Genomic DNA, 14103 nt, shown 5'->3' with positions numbered 1-14103 from the left:
GGCGCTCCTACGCGCGGGGCCGGCGTTGCGTGTGCACGTTGGCGTGCGCGTTTAGCTGGTAGGCTGCAAGCGGTGACCCCTCACGGTTAGGGGGCGTGACTCTGTCACAGCGTCAGGCCGCGCTGTGATTGGTTTGCGGTGCGGCAGCAGCGCGAAAATACCATTTTTATTGTAATTTCCCTGGTCTGCGCCATCCTTCCCGGCCGTGCGAGCGCGCCCCTAACACAGCCAATTCTAACGGACGCGCGCGCTGCATTACAAGTTGTATGTTGAACAGACACAGACAGAAAAGGCTGTGCGGCCTCCTCCGCACCACAATAACCTTACATGTAAGGGAGGATGGGGGCCGGGGGCCCTTAATATACGTTTATCACTTATTCCCTCACCTGCTGTCTCTGAGTTCCCCTCAAACCTCTTAGATTGTAAGCTCTTCGGGCGGGGATTTCCTTTCCTACTGTCTGATTTTGCTGCGCTTATTGTATTATTATAATTCCCTGCGCTGTATTCTGTGTGAAGCGCCGAGTACACTTTTTGCGCTATATAAATAGAGACATACAATACAATACAATTAGGCACGGCTGGGCCTGTCCCGCTTTCCTTCCTTTGAAGCTGTATGTTGGCCGCTTGCAGACACAGTGGGAGGAAAACGTGCGTGGTTACAAGGGCAGACTGGGGAGGACAGGGGCACGTGGGGGGAGGACAGGGGCACGTGGGGGGAGGACAGGGGCACGTGGGGGTCGGAGGTGGGGGGGGTGCATTCTGCCTTCAGGAACAAAAGATAGGAAAACATCTGTGCCATCTAAAAAAAGGATCCAATTTTAACTACTTCCCGACCAGAGCGGCCGCACGTTATTTTGTAAAAAGGGCAAACAACTTAAAGAATAAACTCACGCCGGGTGGTTTTTACAAATAAGGCTGCGGTTATAGTGCCAGCGACGGTGACGTCAGGCTGCGGTTATAGTGCCAGCGACGGTGACGTCCGGCTGCGGTTATAGGGCCGGCGACGGTGACGTCAGGCTGCGGTTATAGTGCCGGCGACGGTGATGTCAGGCTGCGGTTATAGTGCCGGCGACGGTGATGTCAGGCTGCGGTTATAGGGCCGGCGACGGTGATGTCAGGCTGCGGTTATAGGGCCGGCGACGGTGATGTCAGGCTGCGGTTATAGTGTCGGCGGCGGTGACGTCAGGCTGCGGTTATAGTGCCGGCGACGGTGACGTCAGGCTGCGGTTATAGTGCCGGCGGCGGTGACAGCAGGCTGCGGTTATAGTGCCGGCGACGGTGACGGTGACGTCAGGCTGCGGTTATAGTGCCGGCGGCGGTGACAGCAGGCTGCGGTTATAGTGCCGGCGACGGTGACGGTGACGTCAGGCTGCGGTTATAGTGCCGGCGACGGTGATGTCAGGCTGCGGTTATAGGGCCGGCGACGGTGATGTCAGGCTGCGGTTATAGGGCCGGCGACGGTGATGTCAGGCTGCGGTTATAGTGCCGGCGACGGTGATGTCAGGCTGCGGTTATAGTGCCGGCGACGGTGACGTCAGGCTGCGGTTATAGTGATGGCGACGGTGACGTCAGGCTGCGGTTATAGTGCCGGCGATGGTGACGTCAGGCTGCGGTTATAGTGCCGGCGGCGGTGACGTCAGGCTGCGGTTATAGGGCCGGCGACGGTGACGTCAGGCTGCGGTTATAGTGCCGGCGGCGGTGACGTCAGGCTGCGGTTATAGTGCCGGCGACGGTGACGTCAGGCTGCGGTTATAGTGCCGGCGGCGGTGACGTCAGGCTGCGGTTATAGTGCCGGCGACGGTGACGTCAGGCTGCGGTTATAGTGCCGGCGACGGTGACGTCAGGCTGCGGTTATAGTGCCGGCGGCGGTGACGTCAGGCTGCGGTTATAGGGCCGGCGGCGGTGACATCAGGCTGCGGTTATAGTGCCGGCGGCGGTGACGTCAGGCTGCGGTTATAGTGCCGGCGGCGGTGACGTCAGGCTGCGGTTATAGGGGCGGCGACGGTGACGTCAGGCTGCGGTTATAGTGCCGGCGGCGGTGACGTCAGGCTGCGGTTATAGTGCCGGCGACGGTGACGTCAGGCAGCGGTTATAGTGCCGGCGGCGGTGACGTCAGGCTGCGGTTATAGTGCCGGCGACGGTGACGTCAGGCTGCGGTTATAGTGCCGGCGGTGGTGACGTCAGGCTGCGGTTATAGTGCCGGCGGCGGTGACGTCAGGCTGCGGTTATAGTGCTGGCGGCGGTGACGTCAGGCTGCGGTTATAGTGCTGGCGGCGGTGACGTCAGGCTGCGGTTATAGTGCTGGCGGCGGTGACGTCAGGCTGCGGTTATAGGGCCGGCGGCGGTGACGTCAGGCTGCGGTTATAGTGCCGGCGGCGGTGACGTCAGGCTGCGGTTATAGGGCCGGCGGCGGTGACATCAGGCTGCGGTTATAGTGCCGGCGGCGGTGACGTCAGGCTGCGGTTATAGTGCCGGCGGCGGTGACGTCAGGCTGCGGTTATAGGGGCGGCGACGGTGACGTCAGGCTGCGGTTATAGTGCCGGCGGCGGTGACGTCAGGCTGCGGTTATAGTGCCGGCGACGGTGACGTCAGGCAGCGGTTATAGTGCCGGCGGCGGTGACGTCAGGCTGCGGTTATAGTGCCGGCGACGGTGACGTCAGGCTGCGGTTATAGTGCCGGCGGCGGTGACGTCAGGCTGCGGTTATAGTGCCGGCGGCGGTGACGTCAGGCTGCGGTTATAGTGCTGGCGGCGGTGACGTCAGGCTGCGGTTATAGTGCTGGCGGCGGTGACGTCAGGCTGCGGTTATAGTGCTGGCGGCGGTGACGTCAGGCTGCGGTTATAGGGCCGGCGGCGGTGACGTCAGGCTGCGGTTATAGTGCCGGCGGCGGTGACGTCAGGCTGCGGTTATAGTGCCGGCGGCGGTGACGTCAGGCTGCGGTTATAGGGCCGGCGACGGTGATGTCAGGCTGCGGTTATAGGGCCGGCGACGGTGATGTCAGGCTGCGGTTATAGTGCCGGCGACGGTGACGTCAGGCTGCGGTTATAGTGCCGGCGGCGGTGACGTCAGGCTGCGGTTATAGTGCCGGCGGCGGTGACGTCAGGCTGCGGTTATAGGGCCGGCGACGGTGATGTCAGGCTGCGGTTATAGTGCCGGCGACGTCAGGCTGCGGTTATAGTGATGGCGACGGTGACGTCAGGCTGCGGTTATAGTGCCGGCGATGGTGACGTCAGGCTGCGGTTATAGTGCCGGCGGCGGTGACGTCAGGCTGCGGTTATAGGGCCGGCGACGGTGACGTCAGGCTGCGGTTATAGTGCCGGCGGCGGTGACGTCAGGCTGCGGTTATAGTGCCGGCGACGGTGACGTCAGGCTGCGGTTATAGTGCCGGCGGCGGTGACGTCAGGCTGCGGTTATAGTGCCGGCGACGGTGACGTCAGGCTGCGGTTATAGTGCCGGCGACGGTGACGTCAGGCTGCGGTTATAGTGCCGGCGGCGGTGACGTCAGGCTGCGGTTATAGTGCTGGCGGCGGTGACGTCAGGCTGCGGTTATAGTGCTGGCGGCGGTGACGTCAGGCTGCGGTTATAGGGCCGGCGGCGGTGACGTCAGGCTGCGGTTATAGTGCCGGCGGCGGTGACGTCAGGCTGCGGTTATAGTGCCGGCGGCGGTGACGTCAGGCTGCGGTTATAGTGCCGGCGGCGGTGACGTCAGGCTGCGGTTATAGGGCCGGCGACGGTGACGTCAGGCTGCGGTTATAGTGCCGGCGGCGGTGACGTCAGGCTGCGGTTATAGTGCCGGCGACGGTGACGTCAGGCTGCGGTTATAGTGCCGGCGGCGGTGACGTCAGGCTGCGGTTATAGTGCCGGCGACGGTGACGTCAGGCTGCGGTTATAGTGCCGGCGACGGTGACGTCAGGCTGCGGTTATAGTGCCGGCGGCGGTGACGTCAGGCTGCGGTTATAGTGCTGGCGGCGGTGACGTCAGGCTGCGGTTATAGTGCTGGCGGCGGTGACGTCAGGCTGCGGTTATAGTGCCGGCGGCGGTGACGTCAGGCTGCGGTTATAGTGCCGGCGACGGTGACGTCAGGCTGCGGTTATAGTGCCGGCGACGGTGACGTCAGGCTGCGGTTATAGTGCCGGCGGCGGTGACGTCAGGCTGCGGTTATAGTGCTGGCGGCGGTGACGTCAGGCTGCGGTTATAGTGCTGGCGGCGGTGACGTCAGGCTGCGGTTATAGGGCCGGCGGCGGTGACGTCAGGCTGCGGTTATAGTGCCGGCGGCGGTGACGTCAGGCTGCGGTTATAGTGCCGGCGGCGGTGACGTCAGGCTGCGGTTATAGGGCCGGCGGCGGTGACATCAGGCTGCGGTTATAGTGCCGGCGGCGGTGACGTCAGGCTGCGGTTATAGGGCCGGCGACGGTGACGTCAGGCTGCGGTTATAGTGCCGGCGGCGGTGACGTCAGGCTGCGGTTATAGTGCCGGCGACGGTGACGTCAGGCTGCGGTTATAGTGCCGGCGGCGGTGACGTCAGGCTGCGGTTATAGTGCCGGCGACGGTGACGTCAGGCTGCGGTTATAGTGCCGGCGACGGTGACGTCAGGCTGCGGTTATAGTGCCGGCGGCGGTGACGTCAGGCTGCGGTTATAGTGCTGGCGGCGGTGACGTCAGGCTGCGGTTATAGTGCTGGCGGCGGTGACGTCAGGCTGCGGTTATAGGGCCGGCGGCGGTGACGTCAGGCTGCGGTTATAGTGCCGGCGGCGGTGACGTCAGGCTGCGGTTATAGTGCCGGCGGCGGTGACGTCAGGCTGCGGTTATAGGGCCGGCGGCGGTGACATCAGGCTGCGGTTATAGTGCCGGCGGCGGTGACGTCAGGCTGCGGTTATAGTGCCGGCGGCGGTGACATCAGGCTGCGGTTATAGGGCCGGCGGCGGTGACGTCAGGCTGCGGTAATAGTGCTGGCGGCGGTGACGTCAGGCTGCGGTTATAGTGCCGGCGACGGTGACGTCAGGCTGCGGTTATAGTGCCGGCGGCGGTGACGTCAGGCTGCGGTTATAGTGCCGGCGGCGGTGACGTCAGGCTGCGGTTATAGTGCTGGCGGCGGTGACGTCAGGCTGCGGTCGCTGGAAAAATCTAATTGAAGTGACTTCCAGCGACCGCGCCGTCGCTCCTACTATAAGCAGACGCGACGGCGGCAATGCATTTGTTTTGAAGCGACGTCGCGTCGCTGGCACTATAAGCGCGGTATAAAGCCCGTAATATAGTGGGCGCGCGGGCTGCGCCGTGCACGCGCGCGGCAGTTATAGTTGGCTGTGGTTAGCCAGCCATTGTATGCTAGGGCCGCGTGCGCACGGCAGTGAGCGCGGAGCCGGGCGATAGCGGGGAAGGCTCGAAAAGTATGTATTCGCGCCACTAACGCAGTGTGTGTGTGTGTGTGTGTGTGTGTGTGTGTGTGTGTGTGTGTGTGTGTGTGTGTGTGTGTGTGTGTGTGTGTGCAATATTAATAAATAATTTATTCTCAGAGCGTGTTTTTTTAATTTTAATATACACACACACAGCTTCCCCAGTGACACACAAACACACTGTGACACACACACACATAGATACATACACACACACACACACACACACAGCTTCCTCAGTGACACACAAACGCACTGTGACACACACACACACATAGATACATACACACACACAGCTTCCTCAGTGACACACAAACACACAGTGACATACACACACACACATAGATACATACACACACACAGCTTCCCCAGTGACACACAAACACACTGTGACACACACACACACACATAGATACATACACACACACAGCTTCCTCAGTGACACACAAACGCACAGTGACATACACACATATATACATACACAGACACAGCTTCCCCAGTGACACACCGACACACAACACACACACACACACAGCTTCCCCAGTGACACACAAACACACAGTGACACACAAACACACAGTGACACACACACACAGTGACACACACACAGTACCTTACAAGCCTGTCGCTCACAGCAGCACAGACCGCACGCACGGAAAGTGTGCGTCACGTGCACGAGCGTTCGCACAGGCGCGCGCGCCCACTACTGTATATCACTGGCCTAGAAGAAGAGGCCGGTAGTTGGCTGCCAGAGAGACCACAGGGTTTTGTTTTGTAACCGCTATTCGTGCACACTTTGCAAGTATGGGTCGCAAGATAAAGTCACGTTTTAAATCATCCGGAACAGGAGAATTATTATTCTTAACAATGAACAATTCGCAAATGGTAAAAACGAATAACGTTATGTACGGGCGGGAACGCTCACGCGGGCGCCAGCGTGCAGGACGCACAGTAATGCCAATCACAGGCATCATGACTGGCATTCACTTTGCTAATTATAATGTTTTTTTTAAATGACACATTTCTGTTTATTTCCGTTGCGCCCTGTGCCCCCTGAGGGTCGCGGGACGAGCCTCCGCGGGTTGAGCTGCCGCGGTCACCGGGCCAGTTTTGTATTCCCATCTTATTACTGGCGGCTCTCTGAGTTTTGCTTTGTATATTCATTGGGCGCCTCAGCCTTCCCTATCGTACTGTGTCGGACGCACGTGTCCGCCTGCTGGAGCATACGGGGAATGCAGGCAGTCCTCGTTTTACAACGAATGGCTTAGCCAACGCTGTGCAATGCAGACCTATGTTCATTTTTACACCGACAAAACGGCTTATCCAACGCTCTTACGACGCTTTGCAAAGCTGTTTGTGTATATAATATATATATATTATACTATATAATATATTATATTTTTATATTAAATTATATATTATGTTATATTATATATATATTTTTATATATATATATAAAATACAGTATATACACTATATAATGTATTATTTATTATGTTATATTATAGGGACCTGTAGTTCTTGCCGCATCTCAGAGCCGTGACGTCAGACGCCTACCAGGACGGAAAGCTGACAGTGAAGCTGCGATCTTATACTGCAGACGGAGGACACTTGGATGATCCAGGGGAAGGCGGTGAGAGCGGCGACAAATCCACAACACACAATGATTGTGTAACATGCCTGTTTTTATTTAGCACATTGTAAGTGCACATTTTATATTCATTTTTTATATAAAGTACAATAACCACATGATCGCGCTATGTAGTGCTTTTCCCATTCCTTTGCATACTGTTCCGCGCTATTGAGGGGACGAGCCTGGAGGGAGGTCCGCACACCAATATTACCACGGGGGCTGCAGCCCAATCTGCAAAAGGCTTTTTTATCTGTATCATCTTGTAAGTAGGAACACCACTAGAGCCAATACTTCAATAATATCTAACCCATTGTCAATACACCTACACTTACATTTGCACTATTTTCTTCTTTTTTATTCCCCACATATGCTCCTCCTGGATTGTATGAGATCATATTATATATATAAGACAGTATATACACTATATAATTTATGTGTGTGCTGATTATCTTGTTGTCTGCATAAAATATTTTGTGTATTTTAGCATTAAAAATGCCTTCAGGAACGGAACCTTTCATTTAAACAGTGTTCCTACGGGAAGACGCGTTTCGCTTTACAACGTTTCGCTATCCAACGCCATTTTGAGTAACGCATTGTGTCGGATAACTGAGGACTGCCTGTATATATATATATATTGTGACAGGGTCATTGACTCCGTGTATGTGAATAGGAGATGGCAGTATGCATGCTATCCAGTAAACGAGGGGTTAACTCAGCTTGTCAAGCAGACCACAGGTGATTTGAATTAAGCTCCTTCACCTGCTTTAAAACAGGAAGAGGAAATACCTCTGGGGCGGCAGTCTCTCTCTCTGAGGCATAGAGGGAAGACAGAGGAAGTATTAAGACAGACACAAGCTGCCCAAAGCGATCCTGTCCCAAGAGGGAAGAATAAAGCTCCCAGGTAAGGAGCCAACTGCGTTTGCTGTACTTTATTGGGCTGGAATAGGTTAGCTAGCCAGCCAGATAGTTAGCCTGCACTTTTGTTTAGCTAGTACCCCGACCGGGGTTAGGATTTTTGTTTCGTTTCAATTTTAAAGGGACAGTGTACCCATTGTTTTGTTACCGTCTTTGGACAAATAAACCCATCAGCATTATTTCACCGGAAAAGACGTGTTGCCTCCTCACTTACCACGACCATCCTGTCACATGTGGTGTCAGAAGTGGGATGTCGAACACCCTGTAAAAGGGGCGGAGCTACAGATTGCACCTGGTGGAAACTGTCCACACGGTAGCTGCCACTATGGAGGACGTTGTGAAGGCCTTAGTACACAGCACCGCTGTCCAGCAAGAAGCTAACAAACAGGGACAGGACAGCACGGCTGCACAACGCGAGACGAACCGGTTATTTGCAGCCCAGCTTGATGTTGTTGCAGACACACAGAAGCAGCTGATTGAGCAGCTGACCCAGATTAAAATGGGCTTGTCAAGTACGGCCCCGACGCGGCCCGTCCAGGCGAACGAGTACCTACAGAAAATGACGCCGCACGATGACGTCGAGGGATACCTCAGGTCCTTTGAGCGAATCGCTTCCCGGGAAAGGTGGGCCCGCTCCAAAGGGGCTGGGATTATCGCACCCTTTCTACTGGGGGAAGCCCAAAAAGCGTATTGTGACCTTGACGAAGAAGCCGCAGCAGACTATGACTGTCTGAAAAGCGAAATCCTTGCAAGGATTGGTGTGACTCCCGCAGTTTGTGCACAGAGGTTCCATACGTGGAGATACCAGGAACAGAAGCCACCCAGTTATGGGATTTGATTCACCTAGCGACCAAGTGGCTAAAACCAGAGGAACATAGCCCGGCACGGATCCTGGAGATGGTGGTGTTGGACCGCTTCATTCGAGCGTTACCCCAGGACCTTCAACAGTGGGTGGGACAGGGAGATCCCCTGTCTTGTGATGCCATGGTAGGCGCAGTGGAGCAGTTTCTGGCTACCCGTGAACTGTCACGCCCCACTCGCACCAACTACAACCCAAGTCCCAACACGACCAGTAGAGGCCAGCGCCGCCGCCAGGACCCACGACCGTTCACACGATTTGAACGGATGGAAGAAAACCCGGATAGGGACAGAAACTCTAAATTTCAGAAAGGGTTTCAAGAACGAACTGGGCCAATTGTTTGTTTTGAGTGTGGGGAGACGGGGCATATTAAGGCTCACTGCCCACAGTTGTGTGAGCCAATGGAGTGTGCGTATGGCTCTGTGAAATCTGAATTTTGTGGAGTGGTGGGTATGACCCACGAGGGAAAATGTACCCACAACTTCCTCACCACGGTGATGTTAAATGGAAAACCAGTCTCCGCACTGGTAGACTCAGGGAGCAATATTAACTTGGTATCCGGGAAGTTGGTTAAGCCTCTCCGGTTACCCCAGGGTGAGAAGTTGCGGGTATTATGTGTACATGGGTGTACGCTTCCGTACACCACGACTCTGATAAAAGTAAAGGTCGAGGGGCAAGTCATCGAAACTATGGCAGCAGTTGTACCAAAGTTACCCCATTCCCTAGTGTTAGGCTGTAATTTCCCTGGTTTTGACACCCTGATCAGAGGACAGCTCACCTTGAACAATCCTACTCCAGATGAGCTTTTTCCGTTTTCAGACCCCGAATTAGTCGCCGAAGTGTCTAAAACCCCTAAGCCAAAACGAGAACGTAGGACCGGAAAAAAAAGAGGTACACCCCCACCCCAGTTAGCACTGGTCACTACTCCTAACGGAGAGAGACCAGAGGTGGAAGAGTTGTCCGAGACAGGGCCTGTTGAGGCTCAGGTATATGAGTTACCCGTGGAGGTAACCGACCAAACTCCCGATGAGGAAGGTTTTGGGAATATAGAACTGTCCATAACTAACTTTGGTAGAGAACAGGCTAATGATCCCCATTTGAAAAATGGGTTTAGCCAGGCGGTAGAAGTTAATGGGGTCCCGGTAGAAGGAACCACAAAGGAATCCTATCCATATTTCTATATTAAGAATGACTTGTTATACCATGTGAGCCAAGAGGAGGGCCAAGAAATAGAAAAATTGTTGGTACCCAGTTCCTTAGTGAGGAAGGTCCTAGAGCTAGCACACTCTCATTTGTTGGGGGGTCATCTGGGCGTAGAGAAGACACAGCAAAGAATCCTAAAAAGGTTTTACTGGCCAGGGATATATAATGCAGTAAAGAGATTCTGTGCCTCTTGTCCCGAGTGTCAGTTGACAGCCCCCCGACCAAGGTTGAGGGCACCATTGATCCCTATGCCTATTATAGAGGTCCCATTTGAGAGGATTGCCATGGATATAGTGGGTCCCTTGGAGAAATCTGCCAAGGGTCATCAATACATCCTAGTGATCCTAGACTATGCCACTCGATACCCAGAGGCACTACCTTTACGTAACACTTCCTCCAAAGCTATAGCTACGGAATTGTTACTGGTATTCTCCCGACTCGGGATACCGAAAGAAATCTTGACAGATCAGGGTACCCCGTTTACATCTAAGCTTATGCGAGACTTATGTGTAGAGCTAAAAATACAGTCCCTAAGAACCTCTGTGTACCATCCGCAAACGGACGGACTGGTAGAACGATTTAATAAGACGTTGAAGATGATGTTGAGAAAGGTGGTCGCTAGTGATGGGAAGAACTGGGACACCTTGTTGCCCTATTTCTTGTTTGCTATCCGAGAGGTGCCACAGGCCTCTACGGGGTTTTCCCCATTTGAACTCCTGTATGGGAGACGCCCAAGAGGGATTCTGGATAGCCTCAAAGAAGAGTGGGAGCAACAAGCTGTGCCAGGGAAAAATGTCGTCCAATTTGTGGAAGATTTGAAAGACCGTATTGCGCATATTACCCCCATAGTCAGACAGCATCTAGAAGAGGCACAGAGGGCCCAACGGAACCTTTACAACAGACAGGCTACGGTTCGTAACTTCCAACCAGGGGATCGAGTAATGGTCCTTGTTCCCACGGCCGAAAGCAAGCTGTTATCACATTGGCAGGGGCCATATGAGGTTCTAGAAGAGGTCGGCCCGGTGAATTATAAAATTCGACAGCCAGACCGGAGGAAGGTAGAGCAGATCTATCACATAAATCTATTAAAAGCCTGGAAGGATAGAGAGGTATGTCTGTCCGTAGTAGCTAACGAATCCAGGAAAGGGGAGGAACTACGTGTTCAAATATCGGTAGAACTTACGCCTGAACAACACAGAGAAGCTGTAGATTTGGTAAAGAGGAACAGAGATGTCTTTTCCAGTGTACCAGGGAAAACTAGGATGGTTTCTCATGATATCGTCACCAAGCCTGGGGTAGTCATTAAGATAAGACCTTATAGAATCCCAGAAGCTAGAAGAGGGGCTATTCAGTCAGAGGTAAAGAAAATGCTAGATCTAGGCATAATTGAGGAGTCCCATAGTTAATGGTCCAGCCCTATTGTCTTGGTACCTAAGCCAGATGGGACAATACGGTTCTGTAACGACTTCAGAAAAGTAAACGAAGTCTCGAAGTTTGATGCCTATCCTATGCCACGGGTAGACGAGTTAATTGAGAAGTTGGCGAGGGCACGTTTTCTAACCACTTTAGATCTTACAAAGGGTTATTGGCAAATCCCCTTAACGAGGTCAGCAAAAGAGAAAACGGCCTTCTCCACACCTGATGGTCTATTTCAGTATACTGTTTTACCCTTTGGTCTTCATGGGGCGCCTGCAACCTTCCAAAGGTTGATGAATAAGTTGCTACACCCACACTCGAACTACGCCTCAGCGTACTTAGACGATGCAGTTATTCATAGTCCAGATTGGGACTCACATCTAGTAAAGGTTGAAGCAGTGTTAAGAACCTTTCGGGAGGCGGGTCTTACAGCCAATCCAGCTAAATGTTCAGTCGGCCTAGCAGAGGCAAAATATCTTGGCTATGTTGTGGGAAGGGGGACAGTAAAACCCCAGCTCAATAAAGTTGAGGCCATTGAGAGTTGGCCCCGTCCCCTTAAAAAGAAACAGGTTAGGACGTTTTTGGGCATTGTAGGTTACTACAGGCGATTTATACCCCATTTTGCAACCCGGGCTGCACAGCTGTCAGATCTAGTAAAGGCAAAGGCACCTGAGGTTGTAAAATGGAACGGTAATGCGGAGACCGCATTTGTAGACCCACGCACAACGCTCTGTAGTCACCCAGTCTTAGTAGACCTGGATTTTAAAAAGGAGGTTTTTTTGCAAACGGACGCCTCCGAAGTAGGTCTCGGAGCAGTACTGTCCCAGTTTGTAGGAGAAGAGGAACACCCGGTCCTCTATTTAAGTCGCAAATTGTGTCCCCGCGAACAAAGATATGCCACAGTGGAAAAAGAGTGTTTGGCCGTATAGTGGGCAACAGACACATTGAAATATTACCTTTTAGGCAGGTCTTTTACTGTACACTCATAACAGATCACGCACCCCTACAGTGGATGCACAGAAATAAAGAAAAGAACTCGAGAGTTACCCGTTGGTTCCTGTCGTTACAACCTTTTAACTTTACGATCCAACATCGGCCAGGCATACTGCTCGGTAATGCTGGTGCACTCTCTAGGGTGCACAGTCTCGGTGCACGGGCCGCTCCTCTCGGTAACGTTACGCTGGGAAGGGGGATATGTGACAGGGTCATTGACTCTGTGTATGTGAATAGGCGATGGCAGTATGCATGCTATCCAGTAAACGAGGGGTTAACTCAGCTTGTCAAGCAGACCACAGGTGATTTGAATTAAGCTCCTTCACCTGCTTTACAACAGGAAGAGGAAATACCTCTGGGGCGGCAGTCTCTCTCTCTGAGACATAGAGGGAAGACAGAGGAAGTGTTAAGACAGACACAAGCTGCCCAAAGCGATCCTGTCCCAAGAGGGAAGAATAAAGCTCCCAGGTAAGGAGCCAACTGCGTTTGCTGTACTTTATTGGGCTGGAATAGGTTAGCTAGCCAGCCAGATAGTTAGCCTGCACTTTTGTTTAGCTAGTACCCTGACCGGGGTTAGGATTTTTGTTTCGTTTCAATTTTAAAGGGACAGTGTACCCATGTTTAGTTACCGTTTTTGGACAAATAAACCCATCAGCATTATTTCACCGGAAAAGACGTGTTGTCTCCTCACTTACCACGACCATCCTGTCACAATATATATATATATATATATATATATATATATATATATATATATATATATATATATATATATATAAAAAAGAAAAAGATATTAAACCATAGTGTTCCTAAACATTTGGCATTGATACACGGATGAGATCCTTCATTCTTAAATTCTAGAGTGATAGACGTTGCTCAAAGAAATTGGAGAGGTGGAGACGTTATTAGGACCCGCCCGCAAAGAGAAACATTTTGGATATTTAAACTAAAAACGTTAATACCTAATGGGGTTAAACGCAGAAAGAGAAATGTTGAATATTTTAATTTTGGGGAATTGATGTTTTAATAACATGTTTATTTTTTTAATTATTTGTGAAATGTAAGAATATAATAGGATCGTTTTGATATTAATGCCTGTTTAATTTTCTCTTATCTTCCCCTCTTGGTTTTATCGGCGCGTTTAATATATGTTTAAGTTTGTTTTATAGGTAATGTTAAAATATTTAATGAGATACTGCATTCAAGGGGTGGATTTTCAGCTGGGCTTTGCATGGGAGAAGTGAAGGCGCTGGGCGAATATCGAGTGGAAGGGAGATTCAGAGGCAGGGAGGGGTTATTAGTGAGAAAGGGTTTGGACTGGAGAGGGCCATAGAAGTGAAAGGGGCAATGATGAGACAACCTTGGGTTGAGCGTAAGAGACGAGGAGGAGTGTAACGAGATATCAGAGGTGAGATATATGGAGGTGCAGAGGTGAGATATATGGGGAGCAGAGGGGTGTAACGAGAGATCAGAGGTGAGATATATGGAGGTGCAGAGGGGTGTAACGAGATATCAGAGGTGAGATATATGGGGGCGCAGAGGGGTGTAACGAGAGATCAGAGGAGAGATATATGCAGGTGCAGAGGGGTGTAACGAGATATCAGAGGTGAGATATATGGAGGTGCAGAGGTGAGATATATGGGGAGCAGAGGGGTGTAACGAGAGATCAGAGGTGAGATATATGGAGGTGCAG

This window comes from Ascaphus truei, unplaced genomic scaffold (genome assembly GCF_040206685.1).
Source record: "Ascaphus truei isolate aAscTru1 unplaced genomic scaffold, aAscTru1.hap1 HAP1_SCAFFOLD_206, whole genome shotgun sequence".
In the NCBI taxonomy this organism is placed as follows: Eukaryota; Metazoa; Chordata; class Amphibia; order Anura; family Ascaphidae; genus Ascaphus; species Ascaphus truei.
This window is presented reverse-complemented; position numbering follows the sequence as displayed.